A 16367-nucleotide genomic window follows, 5' to 3' on the forward strand; every position below is an offset into this window, starting at 1 on the left:
TAAAAGTAACATTTACAGTAACTCTAGGGTGCAGTAAAGCTTTAGGGTGCAGGCGCTCGCAGCGACCCGTAGCGGCTGCCGCTACGGTCGTCGAAAATTAAAGGGGGGAGGGGGTAAGGGCACCGGTACCCTGTTCCTCTTAGATCCGACCCTGGAATTTTCGTGGTTGTTGCAATTTCATTCCGAGCTGCGTCTTGAGAGGTTCGTGCATGCTCGCGTGCGACTGCAAATCTTTCTAGCCTCTCCAACGCAACATGCCTAAAAAGAAAAAGACAACCTGTTCCATGACGTTATGCAAAAGAACTCGTGCAATGAAAAGGCATCGATTCTCATTCAGAGCTTCTACGGATCCAGCATGCCTGCAAGAGTGGGCGTGAAACATCAAGGGAGGTCCCTCATGTGTACATAAATTTCATTTGACTGTTGGCTGATTCTTACTTTTAATTAATTATTTTTCTTTTTATATGCACCTATCTTTTCCTTTCACTGTTTACATTCTGCGCGAAAATATCTGTCTTTGCGTCTGTTCATTTTATTTTTGTTCTTGATGTAACCGCTATAATTGTCAATGAATATTTCAATCATTGTACTCAAACATTACTGCGTGAAAAAGAATGTTAATCAACTAGAACGGAAACCCCGAATTTCCTACATGTTTGTTCTCTACGCCAGCATGTGCCGTTCAGAAGAAGCTAATCTGCCCGCATAGTCTCCAGAGTTTTCTTTTCTTCGTTTTACAATTTATCAGCGCCATGTGTGGCCTACACGACGAGCTTATACCGCAACAAAAAGCTTGGCTTCAACGGGAAACTCCACAGAGCGCAGGCTCACACGCGCGAAAGCACGCCAGCGAGCGGCAGCGCCGTCTGCACGCTGGATCGCGCAATCTTTCCACCTGGCAGGCGCGCTCACGACACTAAGGAGACCTTCCTAGCCCGTACGTATAGTTCTGCGTTCGTGTGATCGTCGTGCCGAGTTCTGTTTGTGCGGTCGACTTTTAACGCGCTGCCTCGCATTGTGTGTATTGTGTGTTGTATTTCGTGGTTACTGACGTAAGCGCAAGTATACGCGGTACCAGGCAAATAGTCACCAGATGCCGACCGTGCGACTTCAATCTCTGCGACTGCTTTGTTCGGTGTGACCGACGGACGCGATTCATAGTTTTGAAGAACACCTTCAAATGTTTCCGCACGTCAGTGAGTAGCAGCGCCGCAATCCTTTGTCGACGACGCGTTCTGTCGCCCTGGAAAATGCTTTGACGCTCGGGGACGGCCGGTAGCTCGGCGGTCATCTAGCAGTGTACGCTGCCAGCGTATTTTTTATTGCCAGAGGTAAGTGAACGTTACGCTTCGTACATTATGAGTTATTGTTATTGTAGTACGCCTTGTCGCCGAAGAAAATCGCATAACGTGTTGGTAGTGTATGCGGTTGTAGTTGTGAGGATTCTGCTCGCGCATGACATTTGTCAAGAACGTAGTCGGTAGTGTTATAAAGTTTTGGTAATTAGCTCGCTTGCACGCACTGCTCTACGCTAATATTTGCTGAAAGGAGACAACATTTTTGTCAGGCTCACCATTGTCATGCGTTTTATGCATGTCTCTCGACAAATTACTTGGAGTAACGCCGTGAAACCGAAGCTTCAACATCCATTTCGTTCGCACGAGCTCTGAAGGAATAATCATCAGCCACCGTGTGAATCGTGAATCGGTACAGTGGGAGAAATATAGTGTATTTAGGGATGTTTTCTTTAGGCGTGCATTTTATTTGTCATTATGTAACGTGACCCTCAAAAGCGTTAGGTTAGCATTCTTGGACATTGCTTATCATCTTTCAAGCAATAGATAACATAGATTTGCTAAAAATGCAATTTCTGCAGCATGACATTGTATTTTGTTCAATTGGTTTGCCCCATTTTTATCCTTTATGCACGTTCACGTAATTTGACAAGCCGTACTTTCAGCTGAATTTTCAATTGCTTTAGCACTATATGTGCGTCCGTGTATTGAAGTCCCACCTCTCATCGCATAATAATAGCTTGTGAAGAACGACGCTTGTCTTGAATTAGCCATTTATCAGAGCTCTTCCTCCCTCCTCAAAGGGCAAGGTGCCGCTGGCACACCTGGTTCGGCTTTTCTTAACCTTTTTTTTTTTTTTTGAATGCTGAAGTTTTTTGCAACGTACTGCAGGTAGCAAACAGCAGTGCCTCGACAAACAGTGGAGTGCTGACCATGCAGTCCAGAAGGTGGCTGAGGCAAGTATGCTATAGGAGGTGCTTATTCAGGCAGAAGAAATAAGCATCTGTAGCCAACGTAAAGGTAATGTACAAAGTTCCATTTAATGAAGAAGAATCTTGTTTTGAGCTAGTCATGTCGAAGGGAAACAATGAGCGCTAGATAAATGAGATGGAAATGCAGAGTAACAATGTTATGTATGCCAGCAACCAACTTAAGTTTATTCATGCAAAAGGGTTATTTCCAACTGGTTCATTTAGGGGAAGAGCCCACAGTTTCCACGAATGGGCATACCTGGTAGCCGTTGCACAACCTGTTACTGTGTTTTCGCACTCATTATTATGTGCCACTTACTCTTGTGACGTTCCACCAAGGTGAAATTACTTCACATAAACAGCAGCGAGAAGGCTCTTGCTAGCCAGTTCAATTAAGACAGCGTTACCGTAGCTTTTAGTTCCAGTAAACCAGCTAAGCTGTATAGAGGAGCGTACTTCATGTTTGTCACCATGGACAGTGCATTTTGCCTGGGAACATGGCTTAGTTTTGCAAAGGAAAATGTTGCCTTTCTGTAAAACGTGGTACTGGGAAATGGCATTGTGCCAAAAATATTAAGGTTTATGACTTCTTGCAGCACGCATTGTTGTACAGGGATGTTAGAGTTTTCATAAATGCAATGCATGGTGCTTGAAGAATATAGCGGCCCACTTTAAAATTTATAACTTCATGATTTCAGTATCTGGGACAGACTTTACTGTATACGATTTGTTTCTGGAAAGCTTCAACCTATCTTGCAATTCTTCAAGGCCAATACTGAATTTGCTGTGTACATTTGGCTGCACATTCTCATCACTTATGCTAAACAACAGGCTTGAGTGATGTGTGGAATTCCTGTCAATCAATTTTATTGATTACCTCGGACGATCTACTCTGCTTCCCACAGTTATTGGGTGCTTTGTGTGCATGTGCTATGCATGCTAGAAATGAAAACAGGGAATGCAGCTGGCAGCATCAACGAGTACAATGCCCATAGGCTATTATGAGGTGCGAAATGTTGCCACTGCTAGAATTTACATTATGTGTGCATGGTACAGCTGATTGTGTAATTTAGCACTTTCCAGCTACTTGCGCAGTTGGAGCAGATGTCGATCATGTTTATTGTGGTATGGCACGGCCACCAAGTTCGTGCATTCTGCATACCAGGAAACCTGACACGAAGCAACGTATTGCTGTGATGGCAGCTAAGTGAGAACGAATGAGTTTGTCTTCTCTGTACATTTGTCAATATCATTACACAGGCTTGTTAAGTGCATTCAAGCGGCTTTAGCAATGCACTTGCAGCTACAGAGCCAGTAAAGGCAGCCAATTTCATCATCAGAGTTCACTCTGAAAATCCCACTTTCCATAAAGGGCATTGTTTTGTGATAGCTTAAGGTCAAAACTTGCTCAATTAAACACTTCTTGGTGTCTGACATTACATGAATTATGATAATTGTTATATCTCATGTGAAATTATGCCATTGTTTTTTTTTTCATATTCTTACTTTGCATACACACTTTACGACTGCACCCTCCCCAACTGAATCTTTACTAGTGCTACATTCTGTTATGGGTGAAAACAATTATTGAACTAAAAACCAGGCCAAGGAAAGCAGTATGATGCCCTGTAATGTAGGAGGATGCCGCTATTGCAGTGTTTAGTCTAGAGCTGAATTTAATGAGAAAGGGCAGCAATCTAGGTCATCTGTGGATATTTGCAGACCATAATTGTGTTGTGGTCATTTTGTTATCGCAGGAAGCATCTTCAAAAAGCAGTGCTACAAGGATGTGAGCAGCAGTTTCCCTTCAACGAACGGGTCAAATTCATGGAAGCCACGTGCCTGCTGCTTCTGGCCTACACAAACATGCAGCCACCATAGTAAAGTTCTTGCAAAGGTGTGAGACATCCCTATGCTGCATGGATTGAGCATGTTAATTGCCTGTTTTTTATAGCTTATAGTAATATGTCTACAAGTGTACTTCCTTCTAGTGTATATTTACATTCTCTTAAAGGGCCAGTCAGCAAGCTCCGACTTCTTTTTTTTTACACCTCCCAAACAAGCTCGCTAATTCGTACAGAGGGCCGCAGGAATCACATTGTCCGAATGTCAGACACTCCACTTCTAAAAACAATAACCGCACCTCCTCTTCAGCGCTTGACCAGTCCTCTTTGCTAGCGAAGTGGTGTAATGTTGCCTATGAGCAACATAAGTAACGCTGACTGTTGAATAGTCCTCTGCAATACGAAACGGCATTTTGGCTTGTGATGATGCAGTATCTGTGGTTTGTCACAAGAGTTGCGAATTGGTTTATCTCGCCAGTGCTTTTACTGTGCTTCCTCACCGCACCGCTCTGGCACAGTGGCACTTCGAGGAAGCCCCTCTTCAGGACGGTCAGGCTGAGCGAGAAACTGAAACCAGCTGGAATGTTCGTTCTATCCCCTGTGGCTTCATTATTACACCACTTAATGAAAAAATTCATGTGACAACATGTTCACGTTGTACAAGCGTGCAGTTGACACAAATTTTAGACTCCGGGGTTGTTTAGGGGCCCTTTAGCCTTAAATTATGAATGGTAAATTCACACGTCACGTGGTTTTCTTGCTTTATTTTTTGCAATGCTGATTTTTAAAATAGCATGTCAGCTTCTGTGAGTGGTAATTTATACATTTATCATACAAAACATCCTGCTATATTCAACAAGTGTATTATAGATTTTTCATGGCACCAGAGCCACCTGCTTTTTGCCGTGTGGCAGCTACATGGAAGTTCATTGCTATGCTGCTTTGTTTAACTGATATCTTTTCAATCATTGCGTTTCACAGTCCAGGGTGTTTGGTGTATTGCATCTTGATGTGTTTAATATCATACAAGTGATGGATTTTTTCTGTCTTCTAGTGTTTACTTTGCAGCTATTTAACTGTGGTTTTCAGGGGCATATCTAGACAGGAACATCAATTCTGCTAAGCTTTGGTTCGAAAAGAGACGCTGAACAGGAGTTCCTTAGGTGCATGCCCTGAGCACCAGCCCTTTGGATTACAGAAACATCTAAACTGCATAATGTCTGCAGCTCCTTGCTTAATTGCATGTCTTTCTTCAACCTACAGCTCTTTCCATAATCCTTAACATTAACCTACATTACCAAGTGAACATCCCCCGCTGCAATACAGTGGTTATAATGGTCAGCTGCTGATCTGAACTGTGCGGGTTCGATCCTTGATGGAGTGGTTGCACTTTCGGTGGAGGTGCAAATCCTAGAGGTTCCTGTGCTTTTAATTTCACGTTTACATACAGAACCCCATTGTTATTATTACATCAGCAAGTGGACAGAGTGGTAATTCTAGATTGTACACATATTTAGTATAACAGACAGCTGAGCTGGTTGGTAGGTATTCATGTTAAAAAGGCAGGGCATGCAAACATGGACACAAGAGAGAAACCAAGACACCACTAACGCCAACTGGAAAGGTGGACAGTGGCACAAAATAAAGTAGACACAGAAACTTATCTGTGCATGCCCAGGCAAGAGGCGATACCTATCAATCTGGCACGCGCGATAGTCTACGTGAGAGATAACTGCTCAAGCATTTGATTTCTTCTTTATGCTAGTTAATCGACGGTTGGCTCTCTTGTGCACTGCCATTATCGATATGCCAGGCCTCGACAATTGGACGCATTTCTTCATTCATGTGCTTGTACAAAACTGCATTCATCGAATTTTGGCGTGCATTTACGCTCTCAGCAATGTAAAGGTAGATTAGGTGATGAGCCTCCAGTTAGTGATCTCAGCGTTTTAGGTGTCTTGACTCTCTTGTGTCCATGTTTGCATGCCCCATCTTTTTAACATGTATTCATATAGTGCGTAAGAGAAATAGGTTATCTAGTGAGTTATTTGGAAAGTAAGTTTAGGGCGAACACCAATATAGCAGTGTAAATTAAATTTAAGCGATGAATGCATCGGGCTGGATTAGGAAACAATATAATGGCGAAATATAGCCGTTTGCTCTTTGCTTATACTTGACTCAGTTTATTGTCTCGTATGCTTTGACAATGACCAGGTGTCGTGTTGGATGCTACCTATTGGTTATGAGCTATACATAGACAAAGCAGAGGCTGTTTGGATGCTTTCTAAACAGCTACCTCATGGGGAGAGAAAAGTTCATTTGGGTTATGTGAGGCATGCTAAAAAAAGTCGACTTTCTTCTGATGTTTTTGTTTTCCTGGCAGACATTCTACACGAACTTGCCCAAAGGCGGAAGGAAGGCACGCACAGATGGACGCACTGAAATCATGGGGCTGCCGTAGAAGCTGTGAATGAGCATTAACCTGTGAGTATGTGTCTTAAACATTTTGCTGAAGCCTTTTATTTTGGCTGAACATTCTTATCGATGCTTTGTATTCCCTGATTTGTAGTGCAATATTGTTATACCCTGTTGCTTTCACAGCAGAGCTCTTTAGTCTGGTACAAGGCCCAAAAAGTTCGACCTAGATGACCAAATTGCGGCAGCTAGTTGTTTCCACAATTAATGCATTAGTGTAAAAAACGCAATAGACGGAGCACAAGAAAAAGGAAGACACAAACAGTGCTGTGCTCGTGTGCTCAGTCTTCTGCACTGCTTTGTTTACGCTCTGTCATACCAACACACACAAGCATCCATTTTAGCTTATGTAGTAGTCCAGCTCATACACTTGGTAACGTTCTCCAATGGCAGGATTATCGGATATCTGGCTTGTGAAGTCAATCTAAAGTGCATGTCCTGTTCATGTATGACTGTTGTGCATCCACCATTGAGATGGAAATGCAGCTGTGTTTTAATATTTTAGCCAGTATAGCTCGTGAATGGAATTTGGAGCTGTGACAGCAACACTTTTATAGGGGGTGAGTTACTAAATTATTGTAGACTTGTGTGCATCCACCATTGTGATGGAAATTCAGCTGTGTTTTAATATTTTAGCCAGTATAGCTCGTGAATGGAATTTGGAGCTGTGACAGCAACACTTTTAGAGGGGGCGAGTTACTAAATTATTGTGTATTTCTCGATGTTTGCATGTTATAAACACATAGCTGGTTAAAATTAGTCCAGATTTTACGCTATTCTTAACATATGACCTTCCGTACTGTTCGAAGGCATTGAACCATACGAAATGCTTTGTGCCTTTGTGTGTGTGCCGAAGGTTAGGAGTCATTATACTAGAGATAGATAAAAATAGGTCAGAGGTTAAAGTAAATTTTTTCGCAATCAACTTCTTGTGGGCAGTTATTCAGAGCAGGGTTTTGAAGTAATTTAGCAATACAAGCAGATTAGTGCTTCATTTTAGTGTCTGACAGTGCACACTGTTTTATTTTAGTACCTATTTGGGTCATTTCACGCCAGTGTGCCAGGTCGTTTTTTGACCATTTCCAATATTTTGTAAAACTGGTGCTGTTATGTTTCAGTATGGGAAGTAGTCATTCAAGCGTTATTTTCGGGGAAAGAATTGCATGATGCAGCAAAGACCTTTCAAACTTCGCATGCAGAAATGAAGCTGTGTCAGGCAAATTAATTGACACGTGGTTATTGCGTCGAGCTATTACTACAAAGCATTTGTTTCTTTAACATAGTCACCAATCTTTCATGACTATGATAGTCGAATTTATTTTGATTTCAATTTATGCTATTTGCAGTCGTGAGGAAACATTGCAAAATGCACCATTTTTAAGTATATTGTAAAAAGACTGAATGTTTCATGTGAAATATATTCACAGTATGCGTTCAGTGCATATACCAAGGGTTGAAAATGCTGCTGGCAAAAAGAAGCAAAAATGTCTTCAAATTGGCACTTGGAAGAAGTAGTGTTTTGAACCCATATTGCGGGCTCTCTTTCACTGTGTAGCAATCCCAGCTAAAATGTTGCCTACACATCATAGTGTGCTTTCCTCGTGCGATAATTTAGACAAAGTTTTTAAGGTGTAATATTATCTTCAAGCGAAAATAATTTTTTCAAATGAAAAATATCAAGGCTGTGGAAGTTTCTTGGAGCTTTGCCTTCACTGCACAGCACATCATTGTTCTTGCATGGTATTTCAGACAGAAGTATTGCTTAAATCTGCAACATTTAGACTTGCACTATATGAGCACAGGGGCACCCGCGTGAATCCTGTGCCAATGTGCTGTGCAGCGAAGGTCAAGGAACGAGACTCTGTGCAGGCTAGGGATTATTCACTTCAGTAAATTTTTCCTTGCTTACAACCAAGCAGTATATATTTTTTTAAATGGAATATAAATTGCCAGCAAAGTATACCACACAATAATGTCTTGGCGACATTTCTGTTTGTAATGCTACATAGCAAAAGCTAAGCTGCAATATGGGTCAAAAGCTATTTTTTCCGACTGTTACAGTTTGGGTGGAACGTTTCTGATTATTTTGTTTTTATAGTAGTTTTATGACAAAGTGGATATCTATTTACTTATTTATTTATTACTTGACAATACTGCTGACACCAGTAAGCAGTATTGCAAAGTGGGCTACAGTGATAAGTTACACATAAATGATCTTGCTAAGCAAAAACAGGAGCATAACATATACAAAACACAAGATAAACCAAGAACATCTATACAACCGTCTTAAGGAAAATGATAAGGGAACAGCACAAAATACAAAGGCAATGAACTTTGGAAATCAACCTTCGGTATTCCATACGAAAGAATTAGTCTTTCTTCTGATAAATGTTAACATTAGAACTTCAGCATTTTGCAGTGTTTCCTTATGGCTGAAAAAATGTAACTTGAAATGCAAATTAGTAAACTATTTTAGCCATGAAACACTGCCACCTTCAGATTAAAGAAAGAAATATTCTGCATTAAAACGGGAACAAACAGCGCTGGACACGGGACGAAGAAAGAACAATAGACGAGGGTGCTGTCGCCTTCGTCTACCTTTTTTTTCCGTCCCGTGCCCAGCGCTGTTTGTTCCCGTTGTAATCATGTACTAACCAGCCCAGTTAGGTGCTATCCTGAAATATTTTGCTCTAGTTGCTCAAAGCAATAACTTTGTATAAGTTATCTTGCATGACGCAGTTTCACATCTGTAGATGGATGGATGCTATGTGTGTTCCCTTTAAAGCGAAGCATTGACATGCAAGTGGCCAAGCTCAATTTTTGAATTGGCTTAATGCCTTTCCTACCTGAATTAAATTTCTTTCCTTAAAAAAAACTTATAATAGGTAGCTTATTTTTCGGCATTGTACAAAAGACCCTGCAAGTTTGTTTTTGGCTGTTCTCGCTGCTTTTCCACTACCAATCCTCCATCCGTCTTTTACTGATTTCTCTGTGGATGTGTTCATCTTTATCAAGCTTTCTCTAAGCCTAGGGCTTCATGAGAGCTAGTTCCCAACACGTACATGGGTGGACATTTTTACATTTATTTAAAAGGTGGTCCGTCATTTCCATATCTCTCACAATCAGTGCATGTGACGCCTACTTACTGGATCTCACTTTATGACTGCATATTCTAAGACAAGATTAACTCGCTTCAGACATTGCACTAGCTTATCATATGCTTCCCTCCTTACTTCGTCCTTATTCTTGCGATAGTTACTCCAGAGCTTTTCATTTTTAGTATTTGCTATCCATTAAATCATCTCCACCTCTCTGACATTGCACCTAACGCTTATCGTGCATAAAGTTTAATGCATGCTCTCAGCATCACGAAATTTCGTCCTGGAAATTAGCACTTGACCACAGGTATGATCTTTTTAGCAGCATGATCTTTTTCAACAGCAAAGAAGTTCGTTAAAAAACCACCTTTTATGCTTAAAATGGGGATGACTAATTCCATACCTCGTTTATTAAAGTTAACCTCTTTCAATTTCCTTACGCTTGTTCTTTGTGTTGTGCTTGCCTCATGGTTTGCAGTCTTTATGGATCTGGTATATTTAAAGAGCTGAATAGCCGGTCACCTGCTTATGACACTGCAGCTTAAGTATTGCACCCACTATCATTGCCATAGTAGCATTTGGTACAGTAGAGGTTTGTAATGAATGTAACGAGATGTGCAGCTCATGAAATAATTGTTGAACAACGAATGTTGTTGGAGCTAGTGATTCAACAAGAGGACTCCTCTTTAGAGGGGCAACGAATTGCATCAAGGTTGCTGCAACAACTTAGACACATCAATTTGTTGAAACATTGGCTCCAACAACACGCTTTGTTCAATGGTTTGACATTTATTCAAGCCGCCATCTTCAGCTCAACTTTTGTCGCGTTAAGATGTACAGGATATACAACTGTCATGTTGTTTTCTGATAGAATTCAAGAGCTATTGACAGCAAGCCTTGCTTCTCAATTTAATTCTCATCCTTTACGTTTACGCTTTAATCTTTGTCATCTTCAGCCTTATTATATGTGCACTGCAGCAGTAGCCCTTGCAGTGGTCTACAATTTGCCTCGTCTTGTGCGAGCCGATTCCATTTTATACATGCGCAATTCTTCATTTCTTCACCCACATAACTCTCGAAAATTGTAACTGTTAAGACTTTTGCTTCAACATCATGACAATAATTGAATAGAATTGGTAATGCACGTAAATAAATACTCTTGCAGTTAGAACGTAGTGTGTTTAACCCTGAGTTCTTGTGTACTATAGCAATAAGTCTTCGTGAAATCATGCTGCTTGTTCTTCATATAATTAGAACGAGTCCAGAAATATCTGCAAAATACCGTTTCTGCTTTTTTGGTTTCTGAAACAGTGATGCTAAGGGAGGCCATGTGCACATGCACCATGGCAATGTTTAAATGTGTATAAATTCTGAACATTGCTGTTGCTCTAGGTGTTTTCTTTCACTTCCTTTTCAGACGTACAGAAAGGAGCGAAGTGGAGCTGTCCATGGGCCGTGCACACAGTTTCATAAGCAGGCTTGCAACACTTTTGACAATATGTTCCTGAATACATCTGCCAAAGTGGCATTTAAAGAAGCATGTAGTAGTGTACTTCACTGTTTATTTGGCATGAAGCAGCAGGTATGCTTCCGCCATCAGCAAGTTCACACAGTACAGTGCATCTACACATGGCATGCTACCCCCACATCTACCAGCTCGGGATGTGTAGCTTGATTGTAAAATGTTTACTTTGACTTAACACAACAATTATTAACAAAATGACATGAAAGTTTTGCCACCTATGCAGGCGACATTTTCAGTATACGCTGCCAAATATAAGCGGAGTTTGACCAGTCCATTAGTCGCACATTTCCTTGTAAACATCTCGTAGAGGGCTGCTGTTGTTGTTGCAAGCCAATGCGCCGTGATGAATGAACCATGATTCCAAGATTTTTCTTTTCCTCCGACCTTTGTACACGAGGTAGCATCGTCGAATTGATTAGGTCAAAGTTATGCCTTGTCATTCAGCAGCGTTCAACAAGCTCCGTCTTAGAACATGTTGCATGGGTGGTTTTCGCAACATCCTCTTTGTGTTCTTTAACCTTCGATTACCTTCTTCAACCCATTTCGTCTATGCAAGTTGTGTCGCAATCCCCACATTGTACTTCGTAGATGATCCCGCTCTAATCTTCGGCGGTGTTTGTGTATACCTTGTCCTTAGGACATGTGTTCACAAAGCCCAAAGACCGCACACCTGCGGATGATTAGAGCAGGGTATTCTACAGAGTACGTTGTGGGGTTCATGACACCACTTACATCGGCGAATTGGGCAGGAAAATGCCAAAGACGTTCAAAGAACACAAAGTGGGAATGTTGCTAAAGCCACCCATGGAGCGCATTTTAAGACAGCTTGTTGAATACTGCAAGACGACAGGTTATAGCTTCGACCTTAACAATGCGACGATGCTGGCTCAGGAACGAAGGTGGAGGAAAACTATTGGAATTATGGTTCATGCGTCATGAAGCATCTGCTTGAAACAACAACCACAGACCCATACCGAACGTGTACGTGGACGTATGTGGCTAGTGGACTGGTCGACCTCCGCTCACTTGTTGCCAGCGTATACCGAGACTGCCACCTGCATAGGTGGCAAAGCTTCTATGGGATTTTATGGTGCAGTTGTGGTACAAAACAGTTATTTTGCATTAAGGCAAATGTGCCGTATATATTGGACAGTACGGGCAGACCAGTCTTTAGTATCTTAACGTAGGAGGCACGTAAGAAGACCTTCTTTGAAGGAAATTGTTTTATTCTGAGTCACGGAACAGTGCTCTCATTCAAACAAAGTGACGGAGTGCTTTGTTTATCTGTGGTAACGAAAGCACTTCGTAAGAAGACTCCTTTTTAGAGAAATCGTTTAATTCGGATCGCGGAAAAGTGCTCGGCACCGCTATACCTTCAGCTTTGTCCGTGTTTAGGGGCCAGATTTTTTGCAGTGTAGTACAGTCCGCACCCCTTAGGATTAGAGATAGATACGCTCTTGCGGTTTGCCGCTCGAGAGCCAAATTCATGCTTTCGGTTTCGCAGTTGCCGCCTAATCGGGGGGTGCGTGCATATTGCCACGTGCGTTTCTTATTATCACTTTTGCTCCGTTCGGTTTTCGCGCACAAATACGTCAGCAACGTCAGCGCAAACTGCGCCTTCACTGTTCGAGAAGCTTCGCGATTGTTGTAGATGTTTTGTTACAGATTGCGTGCAGACGCGAAACACTCGAGCTTATTCTAGAGCTTGCGCGACAGCCAGCGATTAAAGCTGGAATATTCGACGGCACATGTATAAATGCCGACACGCTTCGCTTCGCTTAATTATGAGCAATTTTCGTCGAGAGAAATAAATTATATGCGCAGTGAAAATGGCGGAATATGTCCAAAAAATAAATTCATATTCAAAGCAACCAGTTACACCGTACGTAACAAACTTAGTTCTTGATAATTTTTTTATTTTGGAGTCATAAAATGCAATATAAATTTGAAGCCGCGCAGTTCCATCACATGTAACGGCTTCCTTTCCGCTACAGCTGAACGGTTTGACTTTATGATTACGTGTCAGTGAAGCACTCTGGTGAAGAACACAAGCATGTCAACTTTCTTGCTCTTCAGCCTGCTCCTCCGGCTTCACTGTGCGCCACGCGCGCGGGGAACCAAGTTTATGCTGCAATGAGTTCGCGCTGTTGTTTTTATACTATCGATAGTACTTATTATCGATAGCACTATCGATAGTATTTTTACATCGATAGTTCGATAGTGACTCCGCTATCGATAGTATCGATAGTACCATCGATAGTTCTGCATCACTAACAGTGACCCTCATCATGCCCTATCAGGAGTCGACCATTGAGAGTGATTTACACTATTTATTGCAATACATTACTACGACTTCTGATGCGAAAGCTTTGTATTCATCTACGTTTGTATGATTACTGTTCAGCATACCTTTAAAACTACGGGAACGAGTCAGCAAACGTTGATTATTAACGTATGGGTTATACGCTGCAAAATAAATAAATAAATACTCCGCACATCCTACGAAATATTTCATGCACCGTCGTGCATCCCTTTGACAGTGTTCTCAACCTTTTATTTCTTGTTTAAACTTCAAGTACTTACGATGCGCTTACACGGCAGCTGCTGAAAACATGGATTTAATAGAGAGTTGTTGCCTGTAACGACCATTTAATTATTGAATGACATCACACGTCGCTTGTCATGCGCTTAAACTCCGAACAAAGGAATTGAATTTAAGGAACGGGCCAGGGGCGTAGCCAGAATTTTTTTTAGGGGGGGGGGGGGGGGGTCAACCATACTTTATGTATGATCGTGCGGTATATACACGCAAGCAAAATTGAAACTTTTTGGGGGGTTTCAACGCTGCCAACCCCCTCTCCTTGGCTACGGCCTGGAGCAGGCTTGGCAACGAACACGCGCAGCACGCTGTATACGTTATATTGCACTTTAACGTAGACCCGGTAGCCGAAGCCCGAACGCTGAAATCAGTGATCGAAATGGGCCGGAAAGTCATTTGAGTGAGCCACAGCCATAGGACAATTGCGAAAAGAAATCGTCGCCATACATGCAGATGTACACAGTCATGGCTTCGTGGCTAGCCGACGACACCAGGAGCAATCGACACAGAACGTGCTCCTGACGGCAAACTCAGCTCGATTTTGCTGGGCATTTTGCTTGAACATTCAGTACAAATTGCTTTATGAAGCTGCCCACTGATGTTTCAATAACTGAGCAGGAGAGACTGGCCGGTAGCGTCGAGCAAGCTTCACGCAGCGAGCGCGCGCGCGAAGAGCGGAACCCGAGTGTCCTCTCGGACGCACACGCGAGAGGGCGCCAATTAAAGATCTCGAGGCCAATAGGGCCTAGGTTCGATTCTCGCTCGAACCTATATTGTATTATTATTTCATTTGCATCTTTCTCAATTTTTCGGTCACGGACAAGATGATGATTTTTTCGCTTAAACCAACGACGCCGGCACCGACGGCGCCGCCGACACCGGAATTTCTGCGAAACGAGCACATTAACAATGTCGTGTTAAAATGCGCGCAACCTCAAATGACAAGTGACTTTGATATAAAAGATCAGATTGTCATATCAGAAACGGCTGATCGCTGACAAGCCCACGATCAGAATTATTGGAAATGGCGCTTTTAAATAAGCATGTGACGGCGCACCTTCGAGGGCTGCATTTGCGTACACCCGCTTCTGTACACTCATGGGGGGTTACTCGCAAACTATGCCGCCGCGGCCACCGAAATCTGTAACTCACAGAAGCGAGAACTCAGTGCCATTCCATTCTGTCAGCATGGGGAGCAGCGGAGCTGACGGGAGCCAAATCTCCTTTGGTCTAAGGGTCGAGTAAGCGTGTAGGGTTCATTGTAGGATGCGGCTTCCCCAGAACGCGTTCTCAGGGCGGAAGGGGGGGGGGGACTTCTTTGTAATGTTCGTCAGTATTCTGAGCAGCCCTAAAGGGGTACTAACGACAAACTACAAATTATGCTAGCGTGAAAGGTTAATGCTTGAGAAGAAGAGAAAGCAATAGAGATAGAGAGAATAGAAGTAAACAGAGAAAAAAAAAGACAGAAAAAAACAGAGACAAGAGAGAAAAAGAGAAGAGACAGGAAGAAAGAAAGAGAGAACTAAAGGGAAACAAAGAAGGCCGCCAGCTCCGCACTTCCTTCAGGCTTGGCACCATTAGTGCGCAGTTGCGTTAATTTTGTTATGGTGGTTTTGCACCGCGTGTACAACGCCTCTCATACTGTTAACAAACATCATTGTCGGTGATCATAGGCGTTTGGCCATTTGTTGGGTCCAGGGAATATGGCTCCAGGCACGGACGCGTTCGGGCGCCAGAGTCGAGCTCTGCACAAGCGGTTCCAGCGGGCCGCGTCTGGCCGTGGTAACAAGTTTTCTGGCGGGGCTATCGGTGTGCTTTGCCATCAGGCGAAGTATGAAGGAATGTTTGTTTTACAATGAAGCTGTCTTTGCGGACTCTGCGCAGGTGTCACCGGCGTTCGTTTAAAACAGAATAAGTAATAAATAAAACAAAGCAAACTTGTTTTGGCGAGGCGACCTTTGAAACCGGGCCGTCATAGTCCGAAGGCAAGCGTCGAAACCACTGGTCTACAGCAATCTTTGCAGAACATGAATTATGGGGAGCAAATGAGTGCGTTGTAGCGAAGATTGCAACGCAGTAAAAAGCATTAGTAGCGGATGGCGGGCGTTTAAACTCCGGAGCTGTTAAGCTTGGGGTAATTCCGATGTGGGATCAAAAACTGGCGAAGCTCGCACTAAGACGCGCAAGGCTTGAAACAGCAAAACGGCGCGATTGTGTAGACTGACCGGGTTCCTTCCCTTAGCTATGTAATGCAGATTGTTTCGACGTTGCTTCTAGGTCGTGCTAGGGTTTAGTAGGTGATGCTAGGTGGTCTACGTTGATTCTCAGCGCAGCGAGCCACAGACACGACGGATGTCCAAAACTGCAGAGCCAGGATCTCGCGCTGAAACGAAGCGTTGGCCACCTCTTATAGATCTACAGGCACGTCGTCGTTGGCGTAGGCCTTCCTTCGCTTAAGGGTATTTGGTAGCCGCCGTGCCCTTCCCGTCCCTAGTATTCTCTGGTTGTAGGTACTCGGGGTCTTCGACTCGCCGCCGTCGCTTCAGCCATTGTTGGGCTA

At 42.9% G+C, this 16367-nt stretch overlaps 1 long non-coding RNA gene across 1 annotated transcript; it reads left to right on the forward strand.

The window, feature by feature from the left end:
- The first annotated feature begins 1283 nt into the window (after nt 1–1283).
- Nucleotides 1284–11221, forward strand: LOC125758492 (uncharacterized). Its single transcript, XR_007416127.1, has 5 exons — nt 1284–1331; nt 2187–2315; nt 4024–4163; nt 6494–6594; nt 11101–11221. It is a non-coding gene; the product is annotated as an uncharacterized LOC125758492 (long non-coding RNA).
- Nucleotides 11222–16367: the final 5146 nt, after the last annotated feature.

Source organism: Rhipicephalus sanguineus, chromosome 5 (genome assembly GCF_013339695.2).
Source record: "Rhipicephalus sanguineus isolate Rsan-2018 chromosome 5, BIME_Rsan_1.4, whole genome shotgun sequence".
Taxonomy (NCBI): domain Eukaryota; kingdom Metazoa; phylum Arthropoda; class Arachnida; order Ixodida; family Ixodidae; genus Rhipicephalus; species Rhipicephalus sanguineus.